Consider the following 12913-nt stretch of genomic DNA (forward strand, 5'->3'; position numbering starts at 1 on the left):
CGGTATTCCTTGTAAATACCGTGTTGTAAAGGTGTGAGTGGTAATAGTATGCGTGCGAACGTCATACATCCCAAACAAATGTATAAGTCTCGAATATTGCCCTAGTTTCTTTAATTTTAACATCTTTGTCTTCACCTGGATGTCCTGTCTAGCCAGCTACCTATTTCAATTCCATGAAAAATGTATCCTTTTGCTTGCTCTCACGTCAGATGCCATCATGCTGTAGCTTTATGACATCAGAGGAACTCATGACCAATCACCCTGGTGACTACAACACAGGACAATGAGACATTAGCAATTCCGCCCTAGTTAACTATCTGCTATTATGACTGCAAGCCAAGGTGGAAGTGTATTGGGAAAGTACTCTGCACCATTGAAAGAACTGGGCTCCCCTTTTGAAAGTGGGTTAGAGTGACAAGAACACAGAGTATCCGAAAGAGCAATCCATCTTGAGTATCAGAGTCCCACATACAGAGTGCAGGAAGGCAGGTTAAATAAGCTTCCCGTCTTTCAAAGTAAGTCAATCGCTCTAACATAAGACAACTCATTCCAGCTTCAAAGACACTAATTTCCTGTGATGATAAATTGCTTGCACTAGTATCTCAAGTAGGATTTTCAGCCTTGTAGACAGTCAACGTCTTTCATAAACTATCATTTATGCCAATAGCGTCATCCATATGGCTTCAGTCTCGACAAATAATATTTATGCAGAAGACCCCACTAAAAGGTGCTGAGAGCCATCAGACGCCCTGAAATTCTTTCAAACACAAGCAAATCGATTAAATGAGAGTTTCACCTACCATGTAAATTGATCAAGGAAGTCGAAGGTTGGCGACTTTTTTTTTTTTGGGTCTCAGCAATGCAGGGAAATGGTTTCCGGCATCACTCCCTCTGCTGGTCATTCAGTATAATCTGCAGATGGAAAAGTCAACTGTTAGTTCATTAACAGAACTTGAACATTTCCAAACTAATGCAACACAACAAATATATTTGTATACTGTGCCAATAATCAGTGCTATGGCGCCTGTTACAATGCGAAAATCCACAGCTCACTTAAAAATTCAAACCTCAATTTTATTTTCAACCTAGCATACTTCTCTCAATCCAAAGCCTTATTTGCTATGACTCTCTACACCACGCTAGAACTAATGTTAGGATGTAAATAAAAAGATATAAATGCTAGCCATGTGACAGGGGATCCTTCTCACTGCAATTCTGTTAGGTTATGGTACAGCAATAACTATGGAGTGACCTGATACCTTTTTGTAGGAAGGCTTATTCTATAGTTAGTGGTAATATTAAAAACTATGAACAACAGATTCTAACATCTTTGTTGTTGCACATCCCTATCAGTTAACCAATAGCGAACTCGAGAATATTACTATCACCTTCAACTACAAACAAATGGTATACAACGTTTAGCACGCATTTTTTACCACCCACTACCATTACAACGCAGGCATTACCACTCATACCATTACAACGCATTGCGCTGGGGGGCGCTCTAGGATAGGGAATAAGTTTAATTTTATATCCAACACCTTCCCTAGTGTCCACGGGGACTGGAGTTGGAATATAAAATTATACTTACCACTATCCAGCACCTCAAAGCGCTATGCGTTGTAACGGTATTCGTTGTAAATACTGCGTTGTAAAGGTATGCGTGGTAATAGTATGCATGCTAATGTCATAAATACCATCAAATGTATAAGTCTCTAATATTGCCCTAGTTTCTTTCATTTTAACATCTTTGTCTTCAGCTGGAAGTCCTGTCTAGCAGGCTACCTATTTCAATTCCATGAAAAATGTATCCATTTGCTTGATCTCACGTCAGATGCCATCATGCTGTAGCTTTATGACATCAGAGGAACTCATGACCAATCACCCTGGTGACTACAACACAGGACAATGAGACATTAGCAATTCCGCCCTAGTTAACTATCTGCTATTATGACTGCAAGCCAAGGTGGAAGTGTATTGGGAAAGTACTCTGCACCATTGAAAGAACTGGGCTCCCCTTTTGAAAGTGGGTTAGAGTGACAAGAACACAGAGTATCCGAAAGAGCAATCCATCTTGAGTATCAGAGTCCCACATACAGAGTGCAGGAAGGCAGGTTAAATAAGCTTCCCGTCTTTCAAAGTAAGTCAATCGCTCTAACATAAGACAACTCATTCCAGCTTCAAAGACACTAATTTCCTGTGATGATAAATTGCTTGCACTAGTATCTCAAGTAGGATTTTCAGCCTTGTAGACAGTCAACGTCTTTCATAAACTATCATTTATGCCAATAGCGTCATCCATATGGCTTCAGTCTGGACAAATAATATTTATGCAGAAGACCCCACTAAAAGGTGCTGAGAGCCATCAGACGCCCTGAAATTCTTTCAAACACAAGCAAAGCGATTAAATGAGAGTTTCACCTACCATGTAAATTGATCAAGGAAGTCGAAGGCTGGCGACTTTTTTTTTTTTGGGTCTCAGCAATGCAGGGAAATGGTTTCCGGCATCACTCCCTCTGCTGGTCATTCAGTATAATCTGCAGATGGAAAAGTCAACTGTTAGTTCATTAACAGAACTTGAACATTTCCAAACTAATGCAACACAACAAATATATTTGTATACTGTGCCAATAATCAGTGCTATGGCGCCTGTTACAATGCGAAAATCCACAGCTCACTTAAAAATTCAAACCTCAATTTTATTTTCAACCTAGCATACTTCTCTCAATCCAAAGCCTTATTTGCTATGACTCTCTACACCACGCTAGAACTAATGTTAGGATGTAAATAAAAAGATGTAAATGCTAGCCATGTGACAGGGGATCCTTCTCACTGCAATTATGTTAGGTTATGGTACAGCAATAACTATGGAGTGACCTGATACCTTTTTGTAGGAAGGCTTATGCTATAGTTAGTGGTAATATTAAAAACTATGAACAACAGATTCTAACATCTTTGTTGTTGCACATCCCTGTCAGTTAACCAATAGAGAACTCGAGAATATTACTATCACCTTCAACTACAAACAAATGGTATACAACGTTTAGCACGCATTTTTTACCACGCACTACCATTACAACGCAGGCATTACCACGCATACCATTACAACGCATTGCGTTGGGGGGCGCTCTAGGATAGGGAATACGTTTAATTTTATATCCAACACCTTCCCTAGTGTCCACGGGGACTGGAGTTGGAATATAAAATTATTCTTACCACTATCCAGCACCTCAAAGCGCTATGCGTTGTAACGGTATTCGTTGTAAATACCGCGTTGTAAAGGTATGCGTGGTAATAGTATGCGTGCTAACGTCATACATCCCAAACAAATGTATAAGTCTCTAATATTGCCCTAGTTTCTTTAATTTTAACATCTTTGTCTTCACCTGGATGTCCTGTCTAGCCAGCTACCTATTTCAATTCCATGAAAAATGTATCCTTTTGCTTGCTCTCACGTCAGATGCCATCATGCTGTAGCTTTATGACATCAGAGGAACTCATGACCAATCACCCTGGTGACTACAACACAGGACAATGAGACATTAGCAATTCCGCCCTAGTTAACTATCTGCTATTATGACTGCAAGCCAAGGTGGAAGTGTATTGGGAAAGTACTCTGCACCATTGAAAGAACTGGGCTCCCCTTTTGAAAGTGGGTTAGAGTGACAAGAACACAGAGTATCCGAAAGAGCAATCCATCTTGAGTATCAGAGTCCCACATACAGAGTGCAGGAAGGCAGGTTAAATAAGCTTCCCGTCTTTCAAAGTAAGTCAATCGCTCTAACATAAGACAACTCATTCCAGCTTCAAAGACACTAATTTCCTGTGATGATAAATTGCTTGCACTAGTATCTCAAGTAGGATTTTCAGCCTTGTAGACAGTCAACGTCTTTCATAAACTATCATTTATGCCAATAGCGTCATCCATATGGCTTCAGTCTGGACAAATAATATTTATGCAGAAGACCCCACTAAAAGGTGCTGAGAGCCATCAGACGCCCTGAAATTCTTTCAAACACAAGCAAATCGATTAAATGAGAGTTTCACCTACCATGTAAATTGATCAAGGAAGTCGAAGGCTGGCGACTTTTTTTTTTTGGGTCTCAGCAATGCAGGGAAATGGTTTCCGGCATCACTCCCTCTGCTGGTCATTCAGTATAATCTGCAGATGGAAAAGTCAACTGTTAGTTCATTAACAGAACTTGAACATTTCCAAACTAATGCAACACAACAAATATATTTGTATACTGTGCCAATAATCAGTGCTATGGCGCCTGTTACAATGCGAAAATCCACAGCTCACTTAAAAATTCAAACCTCAATTTTATTTTCAACCTAGCATACTTCTCTCAATCCAAAGCCTTATTTGCTATGACTCTCTACACCAGGCTAGAACCAATATTAGGATGTAAATAAGAAGATGTAAATGCTAGCCATGTGACAGGGGATCCTTCTCACTGCAATTCTGTTAGGTTATGGTACAGCAATAACTATGGAGTGACCTGATACCTTTTTGTAGGAAGGCTTATGCTATAGTTAGTGGTAATATTAAAAACTATGAACAACAGATTCTAACATCTTTGTTGTTGCACATCCCTGTCAGTTAACCAATAGAGAACTCGAGAATATTACTATCACCTTCAACTACAAACAAATGGTATACAACGTTTAGCACGCATTTTTTACCACCCACTACCATTACAACGCAGGCATTACCACGCATACCATTACAACGCATTGCGCTGGGGGGCGCTCTAGGATAGGGAATAAGTTTAATTTTATATCCAACACCTTCCCTAGTGTCCACGGGGACTGGAGTTGGAATATAAAATTATACTTACCACTATCCAGCACCTCAAAGCGCTATGCGTTGTAACGGTATTCGTTGTAAATACTGCGTTGTAAAGGTATGCGTGGTAATAGTATGCGTGCTAACGTCATACATACCAAACAAATGTATAAGTCTCTAATATTGCCCTAGTTTCTTTCATTTTAACATCTTTGTCTTCAGCTGGAAGTCCTGTCTAGCAGGCTACCTATTTCAATTCCATGAAAAATGTATCCATTTGCTTGATCTCACGTCAGATGCCATCATGCTGTAGCTTTATGACATCAGAGGAACTCATGACCAATCACCCTGGTGACTACAACACAGGACAATGAGACATTAGCAATTCCGCCCTAGTTAACTATCTGCTATTATGACTGCAAGCCAAGGTGGAAGTGTATTGGGAAAGTACTCTGCACCATTAAAAGAACTGGGCTCCCCTTTTGAAAGTGGGTTAGAGTGAAAAGAACACAGAGTATCCGAAAGAGCAATCCATCTTGAGTATCAGAGTCCCACATACAGAGTGCAGGAAGGCAGGTTAAATAAGCTTCCCGTCTTTCAAAGTAAGTCAATCGCTCTAACATAAGACAACTCATTCCAGCTTCAAAGACACTAATTTCCTGTGATGATAAATTGCTTGCACTAGTATCTCAAGTAGGATTTTCAGCCTTGTAGACAGTCAACGTCTTTCATAAACTATCATTTATGCCAATAGCGTCATCCATATGGCTTCAGTCTGGACAAATAATATTTATGCAGAAGACCCCACTAAAAGGTGCTGAGAGCCATCAGACGCCCTGAAATTCTTTCAAACACAAGCAAAGCGATTAAATGAGAGTTTCACCTACCATGTAAATTGATCAAGGAAGTCGAAGGCTGGCGACTTTTTTTTTTTGGGGTCTCAGCAATGCAGGGAAATGGTTTCCGGCATCACTCCCTCTGCTGGTCATTCAGTATAATCTGCAGATGGAAAAGTCAACTGTTAGTTCATTAACAGAACTTGAACATTTCCAAACTAATGCAACACAACAAATATATTTGTATACTGTGCCAATAATCAGTGCTATGGCGCCTGTTACAATGCGAAAATCCACAGCTCACTTAAAAATTCAAACCTCAATTTTATTTTCAACCTAGCATACTTCTCTCAATCCAAAGCCTTATTTGCTATGACTCTCTACACCACGCTAGAACTAATGTTAGGATGTAAATAAAAAGATGTAAATGCTAGCCATGTGACAGGGGATCCTTCTCACTGCAATTATGTTAGGTTATGGTACAGCAATAACTATGGAGTGACCTGATACCTTTTTGTAGGAAGGCTTATGCTATAGTTAGTGGTAATATTAAAAACTATGAACAACAGATTCTAACATCTTTGTTGTTGCACATCCCTGTCAGTTAACCAATAGAGAACTCGAGAATATTACTATCACCTTCAACTACAAACAAATGGTATACAACGTTTAGCACGCATTTTTTTACCACGCACTACCATTACAACGCAGGCATTACCACGCATACCATTACAACGCATTGAGCTGGGGGGCGCTCTAGGATAGGGAATACGTTTAATTTTATATCCAACACCTTCCCTAGTGTCCACGGGGACTGGAGTTGGAATATAAAATTATTCTTACCACTATCCAGCACCTCAAAGCGCTATGCGTTGTAACGGTATTCGTTGTAAATACCGCGTTGTAAAGGTATGCGTGGTAATAGTATGCGTGCTAACGTCATACATCCCAAACAAATGTATAAGTCTCTAATATTGCCCTAGTTTCTTTAATTTTAACATCTTTGTCTTCACCTGGATGTCCTGTCTAGCCAGCTACCTATTTCAATTCCATGAAAAATGTATCCTTTTGCTTGCTCTCACGTCAGATGCCATCATGCTGTAGCTTTATGACATCAGAGGAACTCATGACCAATCACCCTGGTGACTACAACACAGGACAATGAGACATTAGCAATTCCGCCCTAGTTAACTATCTGCTATTATGACTGCAAGCCAAGGTGGAAGTGTATTGGGAAAGTACTCTGCACCATTGAAAGAACTGGGCTCCCCTTTTGAAAGTGGGTTAGAGTGACAAGAACACAGAGTATCCGAAAGAGCAATCCATCTTGAGTATCAGAGTCCCACATACAGAGTGCAGGAAGGCAGGTTAAATAAGCTTCCCGTCTTTCAAAGTAAGTCAATCGCTCTAACATAAGACAACTCATTCCAGCTTCAAAGACACTAATTTCCTGTGATGATAAATTGCTTGCACTAGTATCTCAAGTAGGATTTTCAGCCTTGTAGACAGTCAACGTCTTTCATAAACTATCATTTATGCCAATAGCGTCATCCATATGGCTTCAGTCTGGACAAATAATATTTATGCAGAAGACCCCACTAAAAGGTGCTGAGAGCCATCAGACGCCCTGAAATTCTTTCAAACACAAGCAAAGCGATTAAATGAGAGTTTCACCTACCATGTAAATTGATCAAGGAAGTCGAAGGCTGGCGACTTTTTTTTTTTTGGGTCTCAGCAATGCAGGGAAATGGTTTCCGGCATCACTCCCTCTGCTGGTCATTCAGTATAATCTGCAGATGGAAAAGTCAACTGTTAGTTCATTAACAGAACTTGAACATTTCCAAACTAATGCAACACAACAAATATATTTGTATACTGTGCCAATAATCAGTGCTATGGCGCCTGTTACAATGCGAAAATCCACAGCTCACTTAAAAATTCAAACCTCAATTTTATTTTCAACCTAGCATACTTCTCTCAATCCAAAGCCTTATTTGCTATGACTCTCTACACCACGCTAGAACTAATGTTAGGATGTAAATAAAAAGATGTAAATGCTAGCCATGTGACAGGGTATCCTTCTCACTGCAATTATGTTAGGTTATGGTACAGCAATAACTATGGAGTGACCTGATACCTTTTTGTAGGAAGGCTTATGCTATAGTTAGTGGTAATATTAAAAACTATGAACAACAGATTCTAACATCTTTGTTGTTGCACATCCCTGTCAGTTAACCAATAGAGAACTCGAGAATATTACTATCACCTTCAACTACAAACAAATGGTATACAACGTTTAGCACGCATTTTTTACCACCCACTACCATTACAACGCAGGCATTACCACTCATACCATTACAACGCATTGCGCTGGGGGGCGCTCTAGGATAGGGAATAAGTTTAATTTTATATCCAACACCTTCCCTAGTGTTCACGGGGACTGGAGTTGGAATATAAAATTATACTTACCACTATCCAGCACCTCAAAGCGCTATGCGTTGTAACTGTATTCGTTGTAAATACCGCGTTGTAAAGGTATGCATGGTAATAGTATGCGTGCTAACGTCATACATCCCAAACAAAGGTATAAATCTCTAATATTGTCCTAGTTTCTTTCATTTTAACATCTTTGTCTTCAGCTGGAAGTCCTGTCTAGCAGGCTACCTATTTCAATTCCATGAAAAATGTATCCATTTGCTTGATCACACGTCAGATGCCATCATGCTGTAGCTTTATGACATCAGAGGAACTCATAACCAATCACCCTGGTGACTACAACACAGGACAATGAGACATTAGCAATTCCGCCCTAGTTAACTATCTGCTATTATGACTGCAAGCCAAGGTGGAAGTGTATTGGGAAAGTACTCTGCACCATTGAAAGAACTGGGCTCCCCTTTTGAAAGTGGGTTAGAGTGACAAGAACACAGAGTATCCGAAAGAGCAATCCATCTTGAGTATCAGAGTCCCACATACAGAGTGCAGGAAGGCAGGTTAAATAAGCTTCCCGTCTTTCAAAGTAAGTCAATCGCTCTAACATAAGACAACTCATTCCAGCTTCAAAGACACTAATTTCCTGTGATGATAAATTGCTTGCACTAGTATCTCAAGTAGGATTTTCAGCCTTGTAGACAGTCAACGTCTTTCATAAACTATCATTTATGCCAATAGCGTCATCCATATGGCTTCAGTCTGGACAAATAATATTTATGCAGAAGACCCCACTAAAAGGTGCTGAGAGCCATCAGACACCCTGAAATTCTTTCAAACACAAGGAAAACGATTAAATGAGAGTTTCACCTACCATGTAAATTGATCAAGGAAGTCGAAGGTTGGCGACTTTTTTTTTTGGGGGTCTCAGCAATGCAGGGAAATGGTTTCCGGCATCACTCCCTCTGCTGGTCATTCAGTATAATCTGCAGATGGAAAAGTCAACTGTTAGTTCATTAACAGAACTTGAACATTTCCAAACTAATGCAACACAACAAATATATTTGTATACTGTGCCAATAATCAGTGCTATGGCGCCTGTTACAATGCGAAAATCCACAGCTCACTTAAAAATTCAAACCTCAATTTTATTTTCAACCTAGCATACTTCTCTCAATCCAAAGCCTTATTTGCTATGACTCTCTACACCACGCTAGAACCAATATTAGGATGTAAATAAGAAGATGTAAATGCTAGCCATGTGACAGGGGATCCTTCTCACTGCAATTCTGTTAGGTTATGGTACAGCAATAACTATGGAGTGACCTTATACCTTTTTGTAGGAAGGCTTATGCTATAGTTAGTGGTAATATTAAAAACTATGAACAACAGATTCTAACATCTTTGTTGTTGCACATCCCTATCAGTTAACCAATAGAGAACTCGAGAATATTACTATCACCTTCAACTACAAACAAATGGTATACAACGTTTAGCACGCATTTTTTACCACGCACTACCATTACAACGCAGGCATTACCACGCATACCATTACAACGCATTGCGCTGGGGGGCGCTCTAGGATAGGGAATACGTTTAATTTTATATCCAACACCTTCCCTAGTGTCCACGGGGACTGGAGTTGGAATATAAAATTATACTTACCACTATCCAGCACCTCAAAGCGCTATGCGTTGTAACTGTATTCGTTGTAAATACCGCGTTGTAAAGGTATGCATGGTAATAGTATGCGTGCTAACGTCATACATCCCAAACAAATGTATAAATCTCTAATATTGTCCTAGTTTCTTTCATTTTAACATCTTTGTCTTCAGCTGGAAGTCCTGTCTAGCAGGCTACCTATTTCAATTCCATGAAAAATGTATCCATTTGCTTGATCACACGTCAGATGCCATCATGCTGTAGCTTTATGACATCAGAGGAACTCATAACCAATCACCCTGGTGACTACAACACAGGACAATGAGACATTAGCAATTCCGCCCTAGTTAACTATCTGCTATTATGACTGCAAGCCAAGGTGGAAGTGTATTGGGAAAGTACTCTGCACCATTGAAAGAACTGGGCTCCCCTTTTGAAAGTGGGTTAGAGTGACAAGAACACAGAGTATCCGAAAGAGCAATCCATCTTGAGTATCAGAGTCCCACATACAGAGTGCAGGAAGGCAGGTTAAATAAGCTTCCCGTCTTTCAAAGTAAGTCAATCGCTCTAACATAAGACAACTCATTCCAGCTTCAAAGACACTAATTTCCTGTGATGATAAATTGCTTGCACTAGTATCTCAAGTAGGATTTTCAGCCTTGTAGACAGTCAACGTCTTTCATAAACTATCATTTATGCCAATAGCGTCATCCATATGGCTTCAGTCTGGACAAATAATATTTATGCAGAAGACCCCACTAAAAGGTGCTGAGAGCCATCAGACACCCTGAAATTCTTTCAAACACAAGGAAAACGATTAAATGAGAGTTTCACCTACCATGTAAATTGATCAAGGAAGTCGAAGGCTGGCGACTTTTTTTTTTGGGTCTCAGCAATGCAGGGAAATGGTTTCCGGCATCACTCCCTCTGCTGGTCATTCAGTATAATCTGCAGATGGAAAAGTCAACTGTTAGTTCATTAACAGAACTTGAACATTTCCAAACTAATGCAACACAACAAATATATTTGTATACTGTGCCAATAATCAGTGCTATGGCGCATGTTACAATGCGAAAATCCACAGCTCACTTAAAAATTCAAACCTCAATTTTATTTTCAACCTAGCATACTTCCCTCAATCCAAAGCCTTATTTGCTATGACTCTCTACACCACGCTAGAACTAATGTTAGGATGTAAATAAAAAGATGTAAATGCTAGCCATGTGACAGGGGATCCTTCTCACTGCAATTCTGTTAGGTTATGGTACAGCAATAACTATGGAGTGACCTTATACCTTTTTGTAGGAAGGCTTATGCTATAGTTAGTGGTAATATTAAAAACTATGAACAACAGATTCTAACATCTTTGTTGTTGCACATCCCTATCAGTTAACCAATAGAGAACTCGAGAATATTACTATCACCTTCAACTACAAACAAATGGTATACAACGTTTAGCACGCATTTTTTACCACGCACTACCATTACAACGCAGGCATTACCACGCATACCATTACAACGCATTGCGCTGGGGGGCGCTCTAGGATAGGGAATACGTTTAATTTTATATCCAACACCTTCCCTAGTGTCCACGGGGACTGGAGTTGGAATATAAAATTATACTTACCACTATCCAGCACCTCAAAGCGCTATGCGTTGTAACTGTATTTGTTGTAAATACCGCGTTGTAAAGGTATGCATGGTAATAGTATGCGTGCTAACGTCATACATCCCAAACAAATGTATAAATCTCTAATATTGTCCTAGTTTCTTTCATTTTAACATCTTTGTCTTCAGCTGGAAGTCCTGTCTAGCAGGCTACCTCTTTCAATTCCATGAAAAATGTATCCTTTTGCTTGCTCTCACGTCAGATGCCATCATGCTGTAGCTTTATGACATCAGAGGAACTCATGACCAATCACCCTGGTGACTACAACACAGGACAATGAGACATTAGCAATTCCGCCCTAGTTAACTATCTGCTATTATGACTGCAAGCCAAGGTGGAAGTGTATTGGGAAAGTACTCTGCACCATTGAAAGAACTGGGCTCCCCTTTTGAAAGTGGGTTAGAGTGACAAGAACACAGAGTATCCGAAAGAGCAATCCATCTTGAGTATCAGAGTCCCACATACAGAGTGCAGGAAGGCAGGTTAAATAAGCTTCCCGTCTTTCAAAGTAAGTCAATCGCTCTAACATAAGACAACTCATTCCAGCTTCAAAGACACTAATTTCCTGTGATGATAAATTGCTTGCACTAGTATCTCAAGTAGGATTTTCAGCCTTGTAGACAGTCAACGTCTTTCATAAACTATCATTTATGCCAATAGCGTCATCCATATGGCTTCAGTCTGGACAAATAATATTTATGCAGAAGACCCCACTAAAAGGTGCTGAGAGCCCTCAGACGCCCTGAAATTCTTTCAAGCACAAGGAAAACGATTAAATGAGAGTTTCACCTACCATGTAAATTGATCAAGGAAGTCGAAGGCTGGCGACTTTTTTTTTGGGTTCTCAGCAATGCAGGGAAATGGTTTCCAACATCACTCCCTCTGCTGGTCATTCAGTATAATCTGCAGATGGAAAAGTCAACTGTTAGTTCATTAACAGAACTTGAACATTTCCAAACTAATGCAACACAACAAATATATTTGTATACTGTGCCAATAATCAGTGCTATGGTGCCTTTTTACAATGCGAAAATCCACAGCTCACTTAAAAATTCAAACCTCAATTTTATTTTCAACCTAGCATACTTCTCTCAATCCAAAGCCTTATTTGCTATGACTCTCTACACCACGCTAGAACCAATATTAGGATGTAAATAAGAAGATGTAAATGCTAGCCATGTGACAGGGGATCCTTCTCACTGCAATTCTGTTAGGTTATGGTACAGCAATAACTATGGAGTGACCTGATACGTTTTTGTAGGAAGGCTTATGCTATAGTTAGTGGTAATATTAAAAACTATGAACAACAGATTCTAACATCTTTGTTGTTGCACATCCCTATCAGTTAACCAATAGCGAACTCGAGAATATTACTATCACCTACAACTACAAACAAATGGTATACAACGTTTAGCACGCATTTTTTACCACGCACTACCATTACAACGCAGGCATTACCACGCATACCATTACAACGCATTGCGTTGGGGGGCGCTCTAGGATAGGGAATACGTTTAATTTTATATC

This window comes from Lissotriton vulgaris, unplaced genomic scaffold (genome assembly GCF_964263255.1).
Source record: "Lissotriton vulgaris unplaced genomic scaffold, aLisVul1.2 SCAFFOLD_343, whole genome shotgun sequence".
NCBI classification, from domain to species: domain Eukaryota; kingdom Metazoa; phylum Chordata; class Amphibia; order Caudata; family Salamandridae; genus Lissotriton; species Lissotriton vulgaris.